Raw genomic sequence first — 8,259 nt, 5'->3', positions numbered from 1 at the left:
CCTATTAGAATGAACAACCATGGCATTTTTTTTTTTTTTTTTTTGTCAGGTTGTTACAATGTTGGTTCCCTTAGCTTTCTAATTGACCCTTGTAGCGAGTGTTAAGTCAATGACTCCCAAACCATATGGTTTAGGGCATTAGGTATAGAGAACACCTAAGGACCTACTAACTCGAGTAAAAAAGGCTAAAAACCAACTAACCATGACATTGATCAAATCCAAATTTTCACCTTTTGATGTGAACACTCAATGCTTTGAGCAAGAGGTCTAGTTACTCAGTGAAAAGCCATCAATGATCACTTATTTCACATTTTTCTTCTTCTTTTTTTCTTTTTTTTTTTTTTTTTTTTTTTTTTTTTTTTTCAATATGTATGCCACAGTGTCATCTAATAAGTCATCCAATTTCATCCAAGATGCAGAAACACACATATCAGACCTTATGTCATACCTTACAGATTATGTGCTAATGTGCTCGAGTGCTCAGATCAAACATATGATTTTTCAATAGTCCTAAACAAGTAACCAAACTAACAGATTTACTCATCAGATCATGTGTTCAAAATTTTAAGCTCCCTAATGAATTCAAATCACAATTCTTTTAGATCAACCTAAAATTTAAGGATAAACATGAATATGCATACATTCCCCCCCCCCAAAATCATGTGTGTCCATACCGCCAAACTTAAATGATACATTGTTCCCAATGTGTCTAAGGAAAGAATGTACCCAGGAGATGGTCGAAAGAGTCTTGGAAAGCATGGCTCATAGCATACCCTCAAACTTGAAGTGAAGCACACTTGGCCCTGCAAAATAGCAAAAACACAAACACGTAAAAAGGAACAAAACAAAAACAAAATAAAAATTGAACAAAAGAAAATAAACAATAACTATAGGATGCTGCCAAGTTCGCTCGATCGCACATGTTGTGCATTCGATCACACTAATAGAGTGCGGTAGTCTCACAAATGGAGACCTGCGCTCGATCGCATGTGTGGTGCGATCGATCGCAATAACAGAATAGAAAAGAAACGACATAACATAAAAACACCAAAAATACTAAACACAAATGAAAACACAACAAAATAAAATAAAACAACCAACAAAATAAAAGGATATGCTGTGGGGTGCCTCCCATGAGCGCTAAGTTTTACGTCTTCAGCCAGATGGTGGTCCCCACTCAGTGTTGTCCAGAAGTAGATGCTCTAGGTGGTGGTGGTAACTGGTTTACGATGGACCACATCAACTCTTCCAGGGCAGCTAAGCGTTGATCCATGAGGACCTTATCTTCTCGAGCCTCCCTTCTTTGATCTGCTAATTCTCTCCGAAGGTTTGCCATTTGTTCGCAAAGGGATCGGTATTGGATGGCTCTAATGTCAATTGGGGTCTCCTCCTCATCTTCAGCTACCGGCTCAGCTGCCGGTTCATCTTTGGCCATTGGCTCGACCTTATCTGCCTCTTCCCCTTCTTCTGGAGGTGCCTGTGGCATATGGGAGCAGCTCTTGTTCCATTGGCGAATGCCAAATAATGGAGTGGTGGTGACTGGCTCATCAGCTGTGGTGCCCTTAATGCCCTTTTTTGGCAGAATGTATGTGATCAAGTAGAGGAAAGGCAATCCCCATGAATGTGTGGACTCGACACCCCCAATGTGCACTCAATTCCAAAATTTATGGATTTGGTTCCAAATGATGTCGGGAGTGGAGTACCATGCATCCTTGTGGAAGGCGTAGAGAGTTTGGAGAAATTGATCATGCCTTTGTTTTGTGTCCCAAAGGGAAGGCATTTCGGTGCAATACAGAATCCACAAACCATAATAGTCGAGGTAGCTTGGACCGGCTACCTGGTGGGCATCTGCATAGTGCCCTTGGCACATGTCTTCAATGATCTCCGCCACATAGTATCAGGGCGGCTGCTCTGCAAGATTTGTAGTTTCTGGAGGATGCTCATCATTGCATTGCAAGGCTGTGGCTATGTCGGCCCTCGTCATATGAACAATTTGCCCTCGTACTTTTGAGGAGAGAGCAGTCGGGTTGTCACAGTCATGGGAAAGCTTGGCATAAAATTCAATGACCAGCTTCTGGTAGACGGTAGAGCTGACCGGTTTAAAGAGCTTTTTGAGACCCCTTCGCCTAAACTCGGCGACTGCCCATTGAGTCGCCTCATTGTTTTGAAAGTCTTCTCTGATGGCGAAGGTGGTTTCAAATAGCAGCTCCCGCTCCTCAAAAGCGGGTGGAGGAGATATGGCTTGGGCCTCGGACCCCCGGGAGGAAGAAGCACGGGCTCTAGGCATTTTGAGCTTGATTGGGGACTTTTGTCGAACAGGTGGTGTGCACTTCTGATGACCACAAAGACAACTTTGGCCAAGGATGCTCCAAACTCCCTGCAAATACACAACAATCCCAACACAGAGGCAATGTGGGTGGATAACCCATAATTGCAAGAAAAATTGGAGGTTGGATGAGTGTTCGGATATATTGAGGGTTGGGGTGAGAATGGGATGTATGAAGTGTTTTTAGGTGAAAGAGGATGGTATAGTGGCCGGAGAAGGGTATTATATGGTGGTGGTGTGGTGTCTTTGGTGAAAAAAAGAAAAGAAATGGGATGAGGAAGAGTGTGCTGGAGGTGAGTGCGGGGGAAGCTTGTACAGCGCCGGGAGAAGAGTTGTGGGCCATGGGAAAAAGTGACCTAAATAGGTCGCAAGCCCTGCTGTCCGAGTGCGCTCGATCGCATTCGGGCAGAGATGTGCATGTGTGGGTCATGTGCGCTCGGTCGCACCTAAGGTGCGTTCGATCGCACTGACATAGAATATCGAGCCACCATTCGGTTACTGCGCTCAATCGCATACCTGTTACGATCGATCGTAGTAACAGAATGTCAAATTTTTTTTTTTTTTGAAAACAAAATAATAGTAAAGTAAAGGTTAATAATGAAAATGAAACATAATGGATAATTGAAACATATGTGAAGTAAAGAAAGTAAGATGAAGACAAGAGTGAAAATGTTACCGCCTTCAGTGGCTTCAGTATCACTGTTTTGAGTAGATGCGCTTGAGGTTCTTGCCTGATCAAATGCGTCTACTTGTGATTGTAGTGCTCCTAGTGTGAAGAGCTACACTTGAGCTCAGAATCTAGCTCAAGTGCTCTTGTAGGAGTAGGACCTCTCAAAACCGTGGCGGCCTTTAGCTGCTGGTGATTTCCAAGGTTAGGTACTGTTTGAGCTGGAAATTCTCCTTGCTTCCTCTCACTCAACTCCTTTGCCATCTGACCTATTTGCACTTCCAATTTTTGTATGGCTTGCTCAGTTTTTGTATTGACATGTTTTTGATCAGCCATGAACTGCTGTTGTGAAGTCACCAGGTTGTGTATCATATTCTCTAGTTGGTTCATCTTTGGCTCTTGAGTTGATTGGCTTGCTTGTTGGGGCCCTTTCGGCTGTCCTTGATTATTGCTCCAGGAGAAATTTGGATGGTTGCGCCATCCTGGATTGTAAGTATTGGAGTATGGGTTGTTCTTGTGGGGATAATTGTTTTGTCCCACAAAGTTCACTTCTTCTTGTGCTGCAAAAGGACATGTTTCAGTGATGTGATCAAAATGGGAACAGACAGCACATACCTGGATTGGTGTGTCCTGTTGTGAGATTTTTTGAACATTCATGGCCTTGACAAGCATATCCAACTTATTTTCTACAATAGCCAACTGATTGGTTGATCCCCCACTAAGGTTTACTTTCATACATGTCCTTGCTCTTAATGCCTCTTCTTCCCCTTGAGCAGAATTGTTGTGAGTGCTCACTTAATGTTTCGAAAAGTTCCACAGCTTCCTCACTACTCTTCTCCATAAGTGTTCCTCCACAAGCTGAATCAACCATCCCTTTTTTGGTATCATCTAATCCTTCATAGAAAATTTGGACCTGATCATCTTGAGGGATGTTGTGGTGTGGACACTTTAGAAGTAAGGAATTGAAGTGGTCCCAAGCCTTAAAGAACAAATCTCTATCTCGTTGTTGGAACATTTGAAGTTCCCTTTTAAGTTGCTTTGTCTTTTGGGCTGGGAAAAACCTCTTCAGAAATTTGGTGGTCAATTCTTCGCAAGTATGAATGGACTCTACAGGCAAGGAATTGTACCACAATTTAACATTATCTTTCAAGGAAAAAGGAAAGAGGACTAACCTGAGTCTTTCTGGAGTTAGGCCTTGAACATGCTGCAACTTGCATAAGTCACAGAATTCCTTAAGATGCAAGTTGGGATCCTTAGTAGCTGTGCCTCTGAAGTGAGTCAATGCATTTAGGATTTGGGGAGAGATATAATAGCTGCCATCCACCTCTGGTTGATATGCAAGAGGGTTGATGGAAATTTGTTGGCACATATGCCTACTTCATTGCTCTCCTCACCCGTGGTGGATTTGCTTCTAAGGGTAGGCCCAATTGGATTTTCTTGTAAATCTTCTATTTCAACTTCTTCTTCTTCTTTGTCTCTAGGTCGTTGTCGAATTGTCCGCTCAATTTCAGGATCGAGTGGAAGAACGGTTGAGGCGTGAGATCGACGACATTGCATGAACTGGATTACTTCTTTAGTTAGGCAAGTTCAGTACTGCCTGGTCCGAATGCTCCCTGGAACTGCGCTCGATCGCTGGTTGGTGCATTCGATCACAGTGCGCTCGATCGCACTTGTCTGATGATTGATCGCAATCACAGAATGGCAATCCGCAACCTGAAACAGAAAACAGAAAAATTTAGGGAAAACAAGAAATTCTTTTTGATTTTTGCTACACGAAATTGAAAATTGAAAATTAAAATAACAAAACTAAAGGAAAATAATTTTTAAATAAAATTCGCCGCAATCCTCGGCAATGGCACCAAAAAACTTGTTGAGCAAAATATTACCTAAATTAAATGATAATAATTGTACGTTTTACCTGCAAATGCACAAGGTCAACATAATAGTATATGGTGCAAATACAGGATCATTCCCATGAGGATTGCTGAATTTATGTTTAAAAATAGATTCCTTAAACAAAACAAAGATTGATTATTAAAGTGATGATAGGGTAGGACTTTGATATCCACCACTAATTATATTTAGCTAATATAACAATATGCCAATGCTTTGATCAAGTTATGCATATCTAATGTTTGTCAACCTTAGGGCATGGCGTATACTCCTAAAACTATAGATTTTCCTAATCAACAAGTTAGGCATGGCGTATACTCTAACTCTTTTCATTCCTAAGGGATTTAACATAATTTATACTAAGTTGTTCCTTAGGAAGGCATATGTTCTATGAAAATCGACAAACACATGGGGCCTAGGGCAAGGCATATACTCCCGGAGTCCCGGTTCCCCATGTTGATTAACCCAAGAACCCGGTGTGGGTTTCTTTTGTTACTTATGTTAAACACAGGACTCGGCCATCCAAATTGATTTAACTAACTAGTCCGTACCACATGCATATGTTGATCAGGCACACACATATGAAGAATTCATGCAAGCAGGTATTAATCAAGTTAAATAGCATAACAAGATTATCACAAAGGCGCCAATATTGAAATATTAACAAAATATAACTAGGGCTTTAATCAAGCCCTACTAATTAAATTAGCTACTCATAAAGTTGATGTTAAACAACTTCATAAAATAAAATAAAATAAAGGAAAAGAATAAACCCGAGACTTGAACTTGAAGAGCTCCTATTCTCTCCTCACAAAGTATATCTATTCTAGAGGCTTAAGGGTCTATTTATAGGCTTTAGAAGTCCTAAACGAAGTAGTAAACCTAAGGATTTTGTAGGGTTTTGAGACCTATTACAATTTGGAGTTGAAAAACCCTAATTTGGAAAGAGTGTCAATCCAGCCGCCACTTGACAAGTCTCTTGCGCACGGCTGCGCTCGATCGCAGCCCGTGTGCGCTCGTTCGCAGGTCTGCGATCGTTCCTTCTTTTGGCATGCGCTCAATCACTCTTGGCCTGGCTCGTGCAGTATCTTCTCTGGCATTGCACTCGATCGCAGGTATCTTGCGATTGATCGCAGTACCAGGGAGCTCCAATTGTCTCCATTTTCTCTTTTGAGCCCAAATCACCTAGTTTTACTTCATTTTCTTCCAAAAGCCTCTAAAGTATGAAAAACACAAAAATGAATTAAAATGGCCTAATTAACTAAAACCAAATGATTAAAATATGCAAGTTAAGGGCTGAAAATATGAATATTTTAGTACTTATTAGTAACCGTCGTCTTTGAGTTTCAATTTATGTTCTTTCTTTCCTTATTATTATTATTATTATTTTAAAAATATTAAGGGTATTTTTGTCATTAGGGGGTGCATTGACAATTGATTGGTACTTTGAGGGGACATTGTCACAATTAAAAGTTTGAGGGGAACATTGTCAATTGGATGGTAATTTGAGGGGGGTACGTGGACTTTACCCTAAAATCCAGTTACAATCATGGATAAAACAAATGAAATAATCACTCAGTTCCTGCAAATTTAATTAAAACTGATAAATTTATTTTAAAGTTACAATACCATCAGGAAATCAAACAATATATATATATACCTGCAGTATATTGGAGAGGGAGAGAGTGTCGAAGAGTCACCTAGGTTCGACGCCGCCAGAGTGACAGAGGCCGCCAGAAGGAAGACAATGCCGGGTGGAGTAGAGGAGAGAAAAATGAGCGAGGGAGAGAGGAGGGCATACGTGCACGTGGGAGGAGCTAGAAGTAGAAACAGAGAACGTCGAGAATGAGGAACGTCTGAGGAGAACCAAACGGTCGGAGCAGGAAGAGAGAAAAATCATTGTGGAAAATAAGCAACTGAGTGTGTGCTAGTCAAACCTAATTGGTAACGTGCCACACCGTGTGGCACGTTACCAATTTTAATATTTTGAATTTTATATATATATAGTGTCTGAAAAACTATATTGTGTCGGAAATATATATATATATATATATAGTGTCCCAAAAACTCTTTTTGGACAAGGATTTTTTTTTTTTTTAAAAAAAAAATTGTGTCGGAAAAAACTTCTTCTAACTGGATATATAAAATTGTCATATACTTATAATAACCCATTACTCGCTGTAATGGGTTACCAATTTTTTAATGTTTTGCTTGAATTTATGTATTTTTTCCTAAATTTTTTATAGGGGTATTTTTATCATTTTGGTGCAAAGAGGGTTACCTTGCAAACTTTTCTTGTAGTTTGAGTAGATATTAATGCAATCTTTAATTCGAAAGATATTAAAAACTTAATGTTAGTTTCAAGATGTGTTTTTTTTTTTTTTTTTTTTTTCAGATTTTTAAATAAATTGACAACATATACATATATCATATATGTTAAATATAATCTCAAAGAATTCTTTATTTTTTTTTTTGACATGCAAAGAATTCTTTATTTAAGATCAATTAAGACACCAAATTGTCACAAAAAAAAAAAAAAAAAAAAAGCAAAATTTTCATATTCTTCTTATAAATATAATGTGAACCATAGCTAGAATTTGGGTGGTTGAATAATTGAATAAGGAGTTGCTTAAAAGCATGTGAGAATTACATGTTTTTTCAAATAAAATTTTATCTATATATATATATGGCTCTTACAAACTAATCGGTTTTTTTAAAATATATATATATATATAGTCTAGAATTTTATTACTAAAAATCACAATGTTATTTTTTAATAACATTGAATAGTTTAACTATCATTACAAAATGATAAATATATCAAATAGAAAGCTTTATATATATAATGCATTAACATGAGTAATTTGTACTTGAGCAACAATTAGATCTCTTCGTAGCTACTTTAGTATATATTATTATGAAAAATAAATAAATCATTTTAGTATATATAATGTTAATAGTATAAATACTAATATAATGTTAACAGTATAAATAATATTAATGGAATTAATTAATTAGACAAAAAATTAGTAACATGTCAATTTCACATGTTACCAATTGGTAACGTGTTATATTGGCACATTACCAAATTGGTAATGTGCCAGTTGAACACGTTACCAATTAATAATGTGTTGCATTTCATACGTTACTAAAATATTTAGTAACGTGTTACAAATTGACATATTTTAGTAACGTGTTATAAATTGACACATTACTAATTGATAACATGCCAAAAAGTGATAAACAGTAACTACGTTACTAATTGATATGTTTTTTTTTTTTTTTTTTTTTTTTTTTTAGTGAATGTCCAAATATATTGGTTTGTGCCATACTGCATGAGTTGGCGCGTCGACTTTTCATTTCTTCGCATCAT

The sequence above is a fragment of the Corylus avellana genome, chromosome ca10 (assembly GCF_901000735.1).
Source record: "Corylus avellana chromosome ca10, CavTom2PMs-1.0".
In the NCBI taxonomy this organism is placed as follows: domain Eukaryota; kingdom Viridiplantae; phylum Streptophyta; class Magnoliopsida; order Fagales; family Betulaceae; genus Corylus; species Corylus avellana.
Note: the sequence above shows the minus strand (reverse complement) of the source record.